Below are 16714 nucleotides of genomic sequence, written 5' to 3' on the forward strand. Positions count from 1 at the left end.
CGGAGTGAAGGCAACAATTTGGAATTATTTACTAATTTATGTATTAATCAATATAAAGCTTACAGCTATACAGTGAGCCATATTGATCTGGTTGAGCTATGTGTGCACATTGCAGATGGAGAACATTTTATGGACAGTTTAGCATCTATATCCAGTGGGGTACATCAGTATTCCTCAATTCCTCAAGTGTCTTTTAACATTTTAAAGTCCCTTTATTTTTTTGCACCTGATCAGATCTGGACCCATTGGGGTAAATTATCAAAACCTGTCCAAAGGAAAAGTTGCTGAGTTGCCCATAGCAACCAATCAGATCGCTTTTTTCATTTTGCACAGGCCTTGTTAAAAATGAAAGAAGCAATCTGATTGGTTGCTATAGACAACTGGTCTACTTTTCCTCTGCACAGGTTTTGATAAATCTCCCCCATAGTTCTCTTAAAGGGGAATTCCTGTGGAAACAAGTGGAAAACAAATGTTTTCAAATCAACTGGTTCCAGAAAGTTAAACAGATTTGTAAATGATGGCAATGTAGAAGAAATGACGGCACTCACCCGATGAATGGACTTGCAAGGATGACTTTTATTTCGTGCTTGTCAACCAAAGTGCATTTGTATAGCAGCGTTCAGCGTTCAGGCAGGTATGAGCGGACAAGGATGCCGGGAGACCCAGCGTGCAGGTTACAGCTCTCTCGCACTTCCGTGCTTCGTGAGACCATCGATGGTCTCATGAAGCACGGAAGTGCGAGAGAGCTGTAACCTGCACGCTGGGTCTCCCGGCATCCTTGTCCGCTAATACCTGCCTGAACGCTGCTATACAAATGCACTTTGGTTGACAAGCACGAAATAAAAGTCATCCTTGCAAGTCCATTCATCGGGTGAGTGCCATAATTTCTTCTACATTGCCATGTTGTAAGAATTATTCCTCTTTCTGCAAGATTGAGCACCACCCTTAGGACTATATTCACACTTGCACTTTAATTGCGGACTTACGTTCACTCCCTGTACAGCAGTGCCGGATAGTGTTTCTATTTGGAAGATTTGTAAATTACTTTTATTCTAAAGTCTTCAGTACTTATCAGCTGCTGTATACTACAGAGAAAATTGTGCAGTTCTTTCCAGTCTGACAACAGTGCTCTCTGCTGACACCTCTGTCTGTGTCAGGGACTATCAAGATTAGAAGCAAATGCCCATAGAAAACCTCTCCTGCTCTGGACAGTTCCTGACAGGGACAGAGGTGTCAGCAGAGAGTACTGTGGTCAGACTGGAAAGAACTTTACAAATTTCTCTGTAGTATATCTGCAGTATACAGCAGCTGAGAAATACTGGAAGGATTAAGATTTTTTAATAGAAGTGATTTACAAATCTGTTTAACTTTCTGGCACCAGTTGATTTGAAAGCATTAATTTTTAACGTAAAATTGTTTTCCCTTAGTCCTAACAGCAGCATAAGTGGGGTGTTCTGTCCCTGTGAAGCTGGCAGGACGGTGGCATTTTTAATTCCGCCCAAGCAATTAAACTTTTAATTAGCCCCCCCATATAAGGCCTCCTCCCACAGGCCACATTGCTTAATAACAAGTAACAAATACGTAAAGGGGGGACATTTTTGTGCTGCTGTTAGGACTAAGGGAAAACAAATTTACATTAAAAATTATGTCCTAACCAGCAGCACAAGTGAGGACAAGTAACTACACAAATAGGGAGGGACTACGGAAGAGCGGTACTTAAGATGGATTGCCCAAAGGCCAACTCTTCCAAACGTTTGGCATTAACCCTGTAATGAGTAATACATGTATTATGGGTGCCCCAAGAGGCAGCAGCACAGATTTGTTCCAGAAGAACAGTTTTTCTCTCGGCAAAAGAGGTAGATAGTGCCCAAATGTAATTGGCAGTAAAGAAGGAAGGAGGAGATAACTCCTGGGTTAAAAAAGACTCTCGGATTGCTTCTTTAATCCATCTACTCAGAGTGGTTTTAAAGGCTTTATGACCTTTGTTATTCCCTGAAAAGGAAATGAGAAGGTGTTCAGATCTTCTGAATTCTCCAGTTCTTGAGATGTAAATTCTGAGCATTCTTGGAATGTCCTCGGGAGAGGACGGATTAGGACACAGAACTGGAAGGGATATGGCCTGATTGATGTTGGCAAAAGAAGGTACTTTAGGAACAAAGGTAGGCAAATATCTCAACAGGCCCCAGTCCTGGAGTAAAAGAGTATAAGACTCAAAAGCTGAAAGGGCCTGAAGCTCGCCAATCCTCTTGGCTGAGGTTATGGCCAATAAGAAGGTGACTTTAAGCGACAAATACCTAAAGTCGATTTCTTCAAGAGGTTCAAAAGGGGGAGAGCATAAACACTTATGAACAATAGACAGATCCCAATTGGGAATAGGTCTGAGAACTCTAGGTTTAAGTGTTTCAGCTTTCCTGAGGAATCTTTTGATTAGGAGTTCTTGTGACAAAGATCTGCCTAAGGAGGCAGAGAATGCTGAGACCCTTGTCAAGGCCATCCTAAAGAAAACACAGTAATGCAGAAAGAGGAGGATCGGAGGCTAGTACCTCTTTCGTAGCACACCATTGAAGGAAAATCTGATTTATCCTGGAATAAACTCTGTTTGTTGGCTGTGCTCTAGAGTGAGCAATGGTTCTCAAGACCTCCGCAGGAAGCCCACTCTCTAGTAGGGTCTTGTTAATCTCCAGGCTGTCAGATTGAGTCGCCTCAGATCTAGGCAGGAACCTGTGCTGTGAGAAACAAGGTTCTGCATGGGTGGAAGCCTCCAATAACACCCTTGACTCATCCTCATGAGCTGGGTGAACCAGGACCTCTTGGGCCAGAATGGTATGATGGCAATCACTGAGGCCTGGTCTTGCCTGACTTTCAACAATACCTTCGGTATCATGGAAAGAGGAGGGAATATGTAGGTCAGCCTGAACCTCCATGAAATGGACAGAGCATCTATTGCCATAAGATTGTCCTCTTTGTAAAGAGAGCAAAACCTGTTCACTTTGGCGTTTAGACGAGAGCAGGCACGTTCAGCTTAGGATGGCCGTTGACCACACCCAGGACACCTATTAAACTCATAGGAGTCTGGAAGGGGAGTACAACACTCCACACAGGTGAGATGGCATCTCTTAGAGGTAGTTTTGTGGCTCCCAGTGTAAGACTCACCACTAGGGGGAGTAGACATCTCTGGAAGAAAAAAGTTTAAAAAAATTTAACAAATACATTTTTAGAGGCAAAACAGCAACAGCAATGTGAACCGCATGTAACTGCAAAGAAAACTACCAAAGAGATCAAAAGTAACAGAATGCAAAAATACAACAATGTAAACCAGTTTGTAATCTTGACTCTAACAGCAAGGCAGCAAGAGACCTGCTGCATGGAGGAGCTGCTTTAAATAGGGGAGCGGGCATGAATTTTCAAATTAGCCCTGCCCCTGGAAGTGACCTAAGATACCCAGCAGAGTTAGCTTGGTAGCAACAAAAAAGATAAACTGATTATCAAAGAAAAACACAACAACATAGATCCTCCCTCCTACAGGACGGAAGATCTAGCAGCTCCTGTAAGAAAAATCCTACTCTGAGACCGAGTTCGGGGCCGACGCCGAAGCCTGAAGTCGTCAGATGACGACTTCCAGTTACACGGAGCTGCGGCAAATGGAGGAAGATGCCGACAAATGGAGGCCAGGTACCGGGCGCATGTCGGACGAAACCTCCCGACCCAGGAGACGCGATTAGCATCTCCCAGCCAGCAGCGGAATGTCGACCTAAAGGTTAGACACACATAGCACAAAGGCTATAGGAAAAGACAGAAATAAAATTAAAAAAATAGTATTCCATGCAGGCTCCAAAAAGGACGGAGCCTGTGCCGTCCTGCTGTCCTGCACAGGACAGAAAAAAAGCAATGTGGCCTGTGGGAGGAGGCCTTATATGGGGGGGGGGGGGGCTAATTAAAGGTTTAATTGCTTGGGCGGAATAAAAAATTCCACTGTCCTGCCAGCTTCACAGGGACAGAACACCCCACTTGTGCTACTGGTTAGGACGTAAGGGAAACATGTTTTTTCCACCGGAGTTCCCCTTTAAGGTTCTCTTAAGGTATTGCACTTTTTCTTTCATAAAATCCATACTGCATTAATGATTTGTTTTTTTCCATATTTTGCTATTAGCACCCACATTTATTATTCAACCCTTTTACTCAAAGAGACCCAATTGAATTCCCAACTGAATATCACTGTATCGGTCTTACATACACTAGTAATTGCTTCATAGAAAACACATTAACCCATTAGTTTGAATTTGGAGTTTTCTTTGCTATAGAACCCAAGGGAAAACAACTGAACTTTGACTTTTTGCACTAGTAGAACTTAAATCTAAGACCCAATATCACAATGGGACCCAATACCTCTGGGCTGCATTGGTATCCTCAAAAAAGATCGCTCAGTATATTGGGCAATTTTTTTGGGAATAAAAGGGTATTGAATAGCCTGAATAATCATATTTTAGCATGAAGACCCCAAAAAGATGTAATTATAGGTATTTGATACCAGTGCAGAATCTGTGACAGGTCCCTCTACCTTACATGTTTTTATTTGTGTCCTGTTATATAGCAAAGGGTTCTTTTGAGCCCTTCCTACCCTCAGGCAAAAGGGTCTGGCTAGGACTGTGACTTTTTCAACCCTATAGATATGACCTTGGGACACCTGCAGTAGAACTGATCACAGGAGAACCTTATACTGGGACCCCAATGCACAATCATGTGGTTCTGTAATGCAGCCTACATTTCCCATGAATCCTCTGGCTGATGGACAGGTGTTCATCTAATTAAGCTTCTAGAGGTTACACAGGTGAAATTGTTAGACTCATAAGTAGGTTGGGGTCAATTCACATAATATGCAGTTTAGATGCATTTTCTTGTTAAAAAGTGCTACAATCACACTAGAGATGTTTTGTGACGATTTTAGGTCTTTAGGCCATATTCACACATGGAATTTTTACTTCATTTTTTGAAAATGTTTACTGCCTTTTTTTTTTCGCTGCAATTTTCCCAAATCTTCGTAAAATTTACAAATTTTTACCGTGCACAATTGTGGTAAAATATGACCATTTTGCCAGGATGTTTGGAAAATCACAGCAAAAACTGAAAAACTGCAGCAAGAAAAGCAAAGGCTCATCATAGGAGGGGTTTGTGAGCTAGTAAGAAGGATCTAGTAGTTAATGATGTACTCCAGTATTTTACTGTAAGTCAGCTGACCCAGGACATACATCCTGTAACTCACATCAAGCAAAGTTACTTTGTTTGAGTCAGACAATGATCAAGTAAAAGTAATCAAAAAGCACAAATGCAGCTATGCTGTGCTGGTATAAAACAAATGGTGCTGTATGACTAGTAATGGTGAGTGTGCATGATAGAGGCAAAAAAAAAATGGTGTGCTTCTTTTGGAATCTGCTTTGCCATTGTCATTACTCAAAAACTAATAATTAAAGAACATCTACTGAAATGGCAAAAAAAATAAATAAAAAAAATAGAACATAAACAGCCACAACTCACCTGTCATATTATCCGCTGCTCCAGCACCGATGATGGTCCCTAACAATCTTTGTCATTTTCCTACAGTGGTGAGGTGCCACACATTCACATGACTGCTGCAGCCAATCACTGACCTCAATGGTCTTATGCCATACATTCTACATAAATTGGTTTCAACGGTCACATGGCTGTACAGCATGAATCATTGCAGGAAAACATGCAAACAGCAGTAGGAAATACCCAAGTATTGATGCTAGAGCGGTGGGGGATTTAAAGGGGTACTCCGGTGAAAAACTATAATTTTTTTTTAAATCAACTGGTGCCAGAAAGTTAAACAGATTTGTAAATTACTTCTATTGAAAAATCTTAATCCTTCCTGTACTTATTAGCTGCTGAATACTACAGTGTAAATTCTTTTCCATTTGAAACGCAGAGCTCTCTGCTGACATCATGAGCACAGTGCCCTCTGATAAAATCTCTGTCCATTTTAGGAACCGTCCTGGGTAAAAGGAAATCTCCATAGCAAACATATGCTGTTCTGGACAGTTCATAAAATGATGTGTACTGTGTAAATACAAAGTGATCATCCCTCCCTGTTTCCATCTTGTGGTCCAAAGGAGGTGAATATGCGAATATGTGAAAATTTGCGAATATCAGCACTTCCAGAGGACACTGATCCCTCCCTTCTTTTAACTTGTGGGTCAATGAGAAGGATGCAAATACAGTTGTCAGAGATTAGCAACATCCCTAGCAACCAATAGAAAAGTAGTTAGTTAAAAGATATAATCACGCATGTGCATTTTGCGAATTTCATTCCTAATTTCGCATGGAAAAAAGGTAATGAATATGCGAAATTCAAGAATATAGGATGAATATTCATCTATATATTCGCAAAATATTGTGAATTCGAATATGGCCTATGCCACTCCTCACTACTGATACAGTCAGGCTTTTCCAGGCTGTATCACTAGAGAGTGAGCAGGTGGCTGGAGGCAGGGAATTGGACCCTCTGCCACCACGTTGCAGGGGTATGATGAGCCCCCTGAGCTAGCTGGGATGAATCATTTACTCCTTTAGACACCATGATCGGCATTCATCATAGCATCTAACGGGTTAATGATGGGAAGCTGCGGGGTGGCGGCTGCTTGTCAATAGCGGTGAGCGTCTGGCATTCACTGCAATGAAGTGAGGGCAGCTTCTGCGCTGGCTTCAAGTTTACTTAATGCTCCAGGGTTTTCGGGTATGCTCTCGTGCACTAAGTCCTACCCAGGAAGGGTGTACCTGTACACTCGTTGTCCGTAAAGGGATAGTGTTACTTTTACTATATCTCACTGTTTTATACATTTGTTGACTTAGAACAGCTTCTGGTAGACCATTCTATCTGACAAATAAGTTCAATATTAATTATTAACACAAAGACAGAAAACAAGCCATTCACTTCTCATTTTACTATCCCAGCCAATCGCGCTTCTTTCCAAGGCCGGTAACTAATTCCACTATGCTACAGATCTCTTTGAGCTATTTTATTATTCATGTAAATTCTTTTAAGGGCTATGTAAGCATTGTTCTTATTTGCATGAGAAATAGCATTACACACGTGGATAGACACCAGAGTAGAGCTTGATAGCGTACCTGTCACACGTACATGTTTAACAATGGAACAGTGGGGAGAACTGAAGTCTAAAAGCTAAAGGTCCACGTGTTAAATTCTACATTTTCTTGTGTCTAAAAGAGCTTTGACTGATAGCCGGAGTTTCCCTATAAGTAATACATGAACCATAGTCACCCTACACAAAAAAGTATCAAACACTGATTTATTGCAGGTAAGGAATAATAGCATGAAACAACTGCAAGACCACTTAGAAAACAATAAAAAGTAAGAAAAAACAATCTTTTTTTCGTTGTACTGTCTGCCTTGTATAACACAATGTTATACACAATTCTTTGTATAAAGAAGTAGCACAATTTATAGTTGGCATATTTCATGTTTCCCTGACTCAAAGGAATCCTTACAGTATGTTGTGTCCTGGTGAGGTGTATAGATGCATACACATAAATACCACCCACAGAGTAGTGAAGAAAAGGCATCAGAAGCTATATGAGCTGCAGGAGTTCAGAGAAAAAAAGAGCTGGTTAAAGCTATAGATGCCAACATTCTTATTCATTTCAGGTGATCATCCAGCCATTTAGTTTTGAGTGTGAAAAAAGTAAGTTAACAGTCTGACATAAGTGGGGAGGAAGACTTGTGAACCCACTGTACCCACTGACGGTGGGCAAGGTGGACCATCAGACGCTGGGAGCAGTGATGCTGGAAGTACCAGGTAGTGAGGGAGGTAAGTAAAGGTTTGTATTTTAATCTAGCAGACAGCCTGGGCATTTTTATAAAAAAAAAAAAAAACTTTAAATGCATCAACCTTCCTCAGTATTGGTGCTAACCATGCTCGTCCCTTTATGGCCACAATGTATCCCATCCTCTGATGGCTACTTTCAGAATGAAAGTGCACATATCACAAAGCTCGCATCTTCTCAACAGGAGAACAGGACAATGGGGGGCATTTATCATTATATACACCGTTTTCACTGTCCCTTTTTTGCATGTTTTTTGGCATATTTTTTTATAAATTTACAAGTGGGATTCTAAATCGCGGTGTACGGTAGAGCTGATTATGTGGTGGACATCGATTTATCGTATATTTATGTCTTTTCTCTTTACACGCAAAATTTTGTGCAAGTCCTGATTTTATTGCGCAAATATGCACAATCAAGGAGGACACTTAAAATTTTTAAGAATAAGTCCAGCAAGTCAAGCAATATGTAATACATATTTAGATTAGACTCTTTAGACTGATTAGACTGTAGATCTGTAGAACTGTGTAAAATTCTAAATCCTGCTGTTTTTGATGAGTGCAGGAGATTGTACCTGTATAGAGTAACCATGGTGACCATACAGCTAAGAATACCACTGTATGTGCAGGGAGGGAGAAGGAGGTACGGCTGTTAGGTCTATGTATAAGTGTGATCATGTGTATGCAGTAGAGCTGAGTGTGTGATTGTGTATATACAGTAGAGCTGAGTGTGTGATTGTATATATGCAGCAGAGCTGAGTGTGTGATTGTGTATATGCCGCAGAGCTGAGTGTGTGACTGTGTATGCAGCAGAGCTGAGTGTGTGATTGTGTGCTAATTTCTACTACATGTACATGATCACACACTCAGCTCTGGTACATGTACACAGTGTTTCCCAACCAGGGTGCCTCCAGCTGTTGCAAAACTGTAACTCCCAGCATGCCAAGTTTTGCAATACTTGGAGGCATTCTCCTTGGTAAACACTTATATGGAGGTAAGGGGCCAGATTGTTTAGCAAAATTACATTTTTCTTTTTTAAACCCAGACGTTCTGTGTACTTTATAAAGATTTATGATTTTACTATTGTGCAGAGTATTGTTCGGCACACACTGCTGCTGCAGCATATCTAGCTATGTGAGCAGTGTACAGCGTGAAAATGCCACAGCTCTGTGAAGTGCAGCTCTGTGAAGTGTGAGGTAGAGAAGGAGTGCACGGTAGAGCGAGGGGGGGCATTTCTATATTTGCACAAAATTTATCAAAGGAGTGCACAACTTTTGTAAATTTTGAGCAAGAGTGTAAATTAGACAAGCAGTGTAAAGGGGTAGATCTGTGTCTACAATAGACACCAAATGATAAATGTCTCCCAATGAGTTCACTGTACTCCACTGTCAGCAGATCTTAACCCCTTAAGGACCGGGGTTTTTTCCGTTTTTCCGTTTTTGCATTTTCGTTTTTTGCTCCTTGCTTTTAAAAAATCATATCTCTTTCAATTTTGCACCTAAAAATCCATATGATGGCTTATTTTTTGCGCCACCAATTCTACTTTGTAATGACGTCAGTCATTTTGCCCAAAAATCTACGGTGAAACGGAAAAAAAATCATTGTGGAACAAAATTGAAAAAAAACGCCGTTTTGTAACTTTTGGGGGCTTTCGTTTCTACGTAGTACATTTTTTGGTAAAAATTACACCTTATCTTTATTCTGTAGGTCCATACAATTAAAATGATACCCTACTTATATAGTTTTGATTTTGTCGGACTTCTGGAAAAAATCATAACTACATGCAGGAAAATTAATACGTTTAAAATTGTCATTTTCTGACCCCTATAACTTTTTTATTTTTCCGTGTATGGAGTGGTATGAGGGCTAATTTTTTGCCCCGTGATCTGAAGTTTTTAGCGGTACCATTTTTGCATTGATAGGACTTATTGATCGCTTTTTATTCATTTTTAAATTGTATAAAAAGTGACCAAAAATGCACTATTTTGGACTTTGGAATTTTTTTGCGCGCACGCCATTGACCGAGCGGTTTAATTAATGATATATTTTTATAATTCGGACATTTCCACACATGATGATACCATATATGTTTATTTTTATTTTTATTTACACTGTGTTTTTTTTTTATTGGAAAAGGGGGGTGATTCAAACTTTTAATAGGGGAGGAGTTAAATGATCTTTATTCACTTTTTTTTTCACTTTTTTTGCAGTGTTATAGGTCCCATAGGGACCTATAACATTGCACACACTGATCTTCATCGTTGATCACTGGTTTCTCATAGGAAACCAGTGATCGACGATTCTGCCGCATGACTGCTCATGCCTGGATCTCAGGCACTGAGCAGTCATTTGGCGATCGGACAGCGAGGAGGCAGGTAGGGGCCCTCCCGCTGTCCTGTAAGCTGTTCGGAATGCCGCGATTTTGCTGCGGCTATCCCGAACAGCCCACTGAGCTAGCCGGCAACTTTCGCTTTTAAAGGGTTAATAGCGTGTGGCACCGCGATCGGCGCTGCGCGCTATTAGAGACGGGTCCGGCTTCACTATGACGCTGGGCCCGCCATGATATGATGCGGGGTTACTGTGTAACCCCGCGTTATATCAGGAGAGCAGGACCAAGGACGTACCGGTACGTCCTTGGTCCTTAAGGGGTTAATCTAATAGATCACCTTTGGGATGTGGTAGAACAGGAGATTCACATCATGGATGTGCAGCTGACAAATCTGCAGCAAGTGCGTGATTTCATCATGTCCTTATATCCAAAATCTCAGAAGAATATTTCCAGCACCTTATAGACAGTATGCCAAAAAGAATAAAGGCAGTCCTGAAGGCAAAATTGTAGTTCAACCCAGTACTAACAAGGAGTAGCCAGTAAATGAGAAGTGAATATAATTTTGAGGCAAAAGATTTAGTAGAATTTGTAATCTACTAGTTTAAATGCCTGATGACTCTTAGGAGTCTAGTGGGTGGTCCTAATCAGTGGTTAACAGCTATCTCTGTTTACACACTCATACAGGGATGGCTGTCGACCCACAAGTAAAACCACTAACTGTACTCCTTAGAAGATTGGACTTTAAATTGTTTTAATCTGTCAAGCTTTATACAGATATACACTATATATATGGTTATCAATACAATAATATAGGATTTACAATGAAAGTGAAAAAAGTAGCATAGAGGAACTCGATTACGTCTGCAGAGTTTATTCAGTACAGGTGAAATGCATGGCAACAATTGTTTCGCTACCACGTAGCTTTTTTTACAGCCTCATGTAGGATTTACCATTTATTCATCTAAAAAGGTTGGCTGACACATTTAAACAGTTGATACTGTTAGGCTAAGTTTCCACTTGGTTTCTTGCGGCCCTAAAAAATGCAAGAAATAATGCCAGAAAAAAAAACGCCACAGCATTTTCCTGTGTTTGGCAGTTTTTCCGAATATCGCCACGATCCGAATCCGAATATCGCCACGATTTGATCGCACAAATTGCTTCATTAAATGCCATTTAGTGCGGTCCAGGCTCCAGAGCATCTAAGATGGCGGCTCCACATGTCAGTACATGGGGCAAAGAACTCTGGGAAAGCGGCAAGCCGGGTAGGTGGGATGACCCTGAGTCACATGCAGGATGCAGTCAGCAGCCAGCCTCCCCTGTGATGTCACAGCCCTATATAATTGGCAGCCATCTTGTGGACAGTCACATTAGCGTTTCATTGCAGAGAGAGAAAGAGGGACAGACAGCAGTGTGTGTTGCACAGAAAAGCATTTTTACAGCAGCGATTCATCTCAAGACAAAATCCAGCCTTGAAGCACTGATAGGGAAGGGATAGAGGTTGAAAGAAAAAGTGCAATTTTGGGTGTACTACACAGTGACTGTGTGCTGCAGCACTGGTGTGTACAACAGATGAAAAGCTAATAGTAGCCAACCAGTTAGGGTGAGCAGAGCACTAAAAGCCATAATCACCTGCTATTAGTGCCTAATACAGGTTGCGTATCGGAGAGTATTGTCCTCTATTAAGTGTAACCTGTGCATACATATGTGATGTACGACTTTGTTCCTGTTAAAGTCTTATGGACCAAGTTACTGTGAATGGCCACAAAAAAGTACACACCTGCTGGTGTTGTAGACAAATACAGTTTTAAGCATAGTGAAGTGTATTGTACTCCCCTATTAAGTGCATACCAGGTAGGTACATCTAGGTGATGCACCATTTTGTTGCTGTTATAGTCCTAAGGGTTTAGTTACTATGAAAGGCCACCCAAAAGTACACACCTGCTGGTGCTGTAGACAAATACTGTTTTAAGCGTAGTGGAGCATATTGTATTCCCCTCATAAGTGCATACCACGTACGTATATCTACGTGGTGTACCATTTTGTTCCTGTTAAAGTCTTAAGGGCCTAGTTACTGTGAAAGGCCAGCCAAAAGTACACATCTGCTGGAGTTGTAGACAAATACTGTTTTAAATGTAGTGTAGCGTATTATACTCCCCTCATAAGTGCATACCATGTACGTACATCTACATGGTTTACCATTTTGTTCCTGTTAAAGTCTTAAGGGCCTAGTTACTGTGGAAGGCCAGCCAAAAGTACACACCTGCTGTTTTAAGCGTAGTGGAGCGTATTGTACTGCCCTCATAAGTGCATACCACATACGTACATCTACGTGGTGTACCATTTTGTTCCTGTTAAAGTATAAAGGGCCTAGTTACTGTTAGCCAAAAGTACACACCTGCTGCTGTTCTAGACATATTCTGTTTTAAGCATAGTGGAGTGTATTGTACTCCCCTCATATATGCACTAATTATGTCAGGCAGAGAAGTGCCAGGATGTGCACAGAGGAGTGGCAGAGGTCTAAATTCATCAGGCACAGGCAGAGGTCGCAGCAGACTAGGGGCAAGTGGCAGCAGGAGTTGCAGTGAGAGGCCTGAGCTCCTGGTATCAGCTAGCGGTCGTGTTTCAACTGGCAACCCATCTGCCGTTATCGATTGGTTAACTCAGTCATCCACTTTATCACAAGTGACAGCCGACACCCCCAGTCAACAGTCGGTGGGTTCCTCAGACACAACCCTCAGTTGGCTTGGCCCGGGAGCAGTCCTCCCATTGCCTCTGTCCTATGCTGGTCTCTCCCCCACAGAAGTATTGTATGCTGTAGTTTCAGGAAGCAGCTGAGCCAGCAAGATGGTAGCATGATTGGCAGTCAGCATGGTGGCAGAAGTGGGAAGTCTGAAGTCAAACGTGCCCAGGGTAGACCACCTGCTTTGCGGCAGCCTACCTTCCCGGGAGGCAGTGGAACAGGGGTTCCTGGAGTCGACGGCTGTATCAGTCAATCATTGTGGACTGTTGGGGGAAATTTAGCGGTGTGGCAGTTTTTCATCAAGCATCCAAAGGATGTTAACCTTGCCACATGCAATATGTGTCGGCAGAAGGTGAAGCGTGGCCAGGGTCCCAATGTTGGCACCATGGCCCTAAACATAGGCAGCATCAATATAAAGCAGCATGGAAGAACCGTGGCTCCGATGCGGTGGTCCAGCCTGCTGCATTACCCAGTGACTCCACCACCTCAGCCGAAGGTAGCTGTCAGTCATATTCATCTTCTGTCACTCCGGATGCTCCTGCTCCTCCTACTTAGAGTCAGTCATTCCGCCAGCAATCCATCGGCGAAGCCATGTCCAAGAGACAACAGTATGCGCCCACTCATCCAATGGAGCTGAATGTGCTCCTATCCAAGTTGCTGGTGCTGCATCAAGTGATGGATTCTGCACCTTTCAGAGAACTGATGGCATGTGCAGAGCCGAGGAGTCCCAAGCCGTCATTTCTTTGCGATAAAGGCAGTACCAGCCCTGCCCAATTTTGTGGAACAGAAGGTGGGCCAGTCCTTGAGCCTGTCGGTGTGTACCAAAGTGCACAGCAGTGCCGACGCGTGGAGCTGTAACTACGGTCAAAGACAATACATGTCCTTTACGGCCCACTGGGTAAATGTGGTTCCTGCACAGCCAAAACGGCAACTTGGACAGGTCACACCACTTCCGCCTCCACGCTCTCTGCCTCCAGTGGTCCTCTGACAGTGTGCGACTCCACCTCCTCATCCTCCACCGTGTCCTCAGCCTTCACTGCACGGACAAGTCTCAGTGCTCCTCCAGCATACCATGTGTGCAGGGAATGGCAGTGTCACGCTGTTTTTCACATGGTTTGCCTTGGCGAACGGAGTCACACAGGGGAGGGACTGATAAAAGTAATTCATCAACAAATTAAATCATGGCTTACTCCACAAAAACTGGATATGGAAACCATGGTGACTGACAATGAGAAAAGCATCTTGTTTGCGCTGTGTCAAGGAAGCCTGAGCCATGAACACTGCCTGGCACAAGTGTTCAATCTGGTTATCAAGCAGCTCCTGAAGTGTTCCCCCCATCTTAAAGACATCCTAACAATGGGAAGGAAATGTTTAATGCACTGTAGCCACTCGTACACCGCAAAGCACACCCTCCTTGAGCTGCAGCATCAGAGCGGTATTGCCCAACGTAATCTGATTTGCGACGTTTCCACAAGTTGGAATTCCACCCTCCATATGTTGGACCGACTATACGAACAGAGAAAAGCCATCACTGATTCCTTGATTATCCAAGCGGATAGGGGGACTCCCCTGTGTAACTTTAATGTGAACCAGTGGCAGCTCATACGTGACACCAGCCATTTGCTCAGGCCCTTTGAGGAAGCCACATTATTAGTCAGTCGCCAGGGTTACGGGATGAATGACGTAATTCTACTGGAAAAGATGGCTGGTCAGGGCACTGGAGACGTGGCACTTGCATCTCACGGCCAAATGAGCCCTGTGTGGCCTGAACTGGAAGAGAAGGGGGAGGGGACAGTGGAGCATAGTTTAGGTTTCACGAAATGGGCAGTTTTCATAGTCATTTGATAGGAGAGGAGGAGCAGCAAGAGGAGCTAGAGGGTTATGAGGAAGATGAGACAGAGGACTCAGACACACTGTTTCAGTATGCAGTGGAGATGGTGGCAGGGAGTCCCTCCGAGTCACTTGCACAAATGGCACAATGCATGCTCACTTGCTTGCTCTCCACCTTATTGGGCCCATGCTACCGGCACAAAATGGGGGCCTTTTTTTACACCCACTGAGAGGGAGGACAAACTGATGTACTGCAGAGACATCCTACGTAGTCAGTTGGTCAATGCCTATCGGCGCCGTCATCCATCCTCTTGCAGGTCTGAATCGGGGGCCCCCTGCACTCACCTTCCACTGCCATGGCTTCTGGGGAGGGGTGGCTGTCTCATTCAGCCACCATATGGTCTACTCATGCTTCCGCCACCTCCAGGCTGTAACATTCAGCCACTATATGGTCTTCTCTTGCTGCCGCCAACTCCAGGCTGTTTCATTCAGCCACTATATGGTCTCCTCATGCTTCTGCCACCCCCAGGCTGTGTCATTTAGCCACTATATGGTCTCCTCTTGCTGCTGCCAACTCCATGCTGTGTCATTCAGCCACTATATGGTCTCCTCATGCTGCCGCCAACTCCAGGCTCTGTCATTCAACCACTATATGGTCTCTTCTTGCTGTTGCCAACTCCAGGCTGTGTCACTCAGCCAGATTATGGTCTCCCCATGCTGCTGCCATCTCCAGGCTGTGTTACTGTGCCGCCATGTGGTCTTCTCATGCTGCCGGCACATTAAATAAAACATTTTAGGTTCATCTATTTGAAATCTTCAATTTAAATGTTAAAAAATATATTTAATCCTTTCAATTGTGAGGCCCTATGGTCTCGTCAGGCTGTTGCCACCTCCAGGCTGGGTCATTTAGCCACTACATGGTCTCCTCATGCTGGTGCCACCTCCACGCTGCGTCATTCAACCACTATATGGTCTCATCAAACTGATGCCACCTTCAGGCTCTGTCATTGTGCCACTCTGCGACAGGGATTCTAATAGCGACGCCTCTAATCTGCATGTCATACTGAATAACAGTATTATTTCACTAACACAGCACACTCCCCATCCGTGTTATGGCAAGGCAAAGTGTTTTATACCCCTATTAAGGTTCTCTGTAGACCAGAAATAGCCGTTTTTAATAGCGATTTGCTGCATATAAATTTGGCCCGAAACAAATTTTTCTGGAATTTTCGTTGAATTGGACAAATCGAATTTTTCAAAAATTTGCTCATCTCTGTTGGGTACCAAAAAAATAAAAAATAAAAGTATTTCACGAAATTTATATTTTTTATTTTGAAATTTTAATTAATTTTTAAACAGGGATCAATTTATGTTGGCAGGCAGGGCACTTAAAATGTAGCCGACAATAATAAAAATGTAGTGTGTGTGTGTGTTTTTCAGTTTTTTCTTTTTTTCTAAATATTTTTTAGGTAGTACTACTACTCCCAGCATGGAACATAATGTGCCATGATGGGAGGCCGAATGAAGCGCTAGCTAGCGCGAAAACACCGGTAGTTTGCCTCTGACACCACTCAAAACAAACAAAAAAAAAAATGTGGAAACCTAGCCTAATGGTAGTGGTGGTGTCCATGGTGGTGGTGGTGGTGGTGGTGTTGTAATGGTCAGAGGATTGATCATGGAATTTGTAAGAACTTGAAAGAGAATTTTTAACATAGATAATTTTCTTTTTCATGAGTAAATATTCTCTACTCAAATACACTTAATACTCAAGCATAAAATGTAATAAGAAATAAAACATTTTTCATAGTGGAACATAAAAAAATCTCTTACTGTGCTTTTCATTAATTTTTCCCAATTACTTTCATACATCTCCTTATAATTGAACATTGAAAACTACCATTGTATGAATGTTATAATACCATTTCCTGTTTCTCATAATGAACAACTGGCACAAAGAGC

General features: G+C 42.7%; 1 protein-coding gene across 1 annotated transcript in view; it reads right to left on the reverse strand.

The window, feature by feature from the left end:
- ADGRD1 (adhesion G protein-coupled receptor D1) overlaps window positions 1-16714 on the reverse strand; it is a 919695-nt gene that overhangs the window by 321705 nt on the left and 581276 nt on the right. The window lies entirely within an intron of this gene.

The sequence above is a fragment of the Hyla sarda genome, chromosome 1 (assembly GCF_029499605.1).
Source record: "Hyla sarda isolate aHylSar1 chromosome 1, aHylSar1.hap1, whole genome shotgun sequence".
Taxonomy (NCBI): Eukaryota; Metazoa; Chordata; class Amphibia; order Anura; family Hylidae; genus Hyla; species Hyla sarda.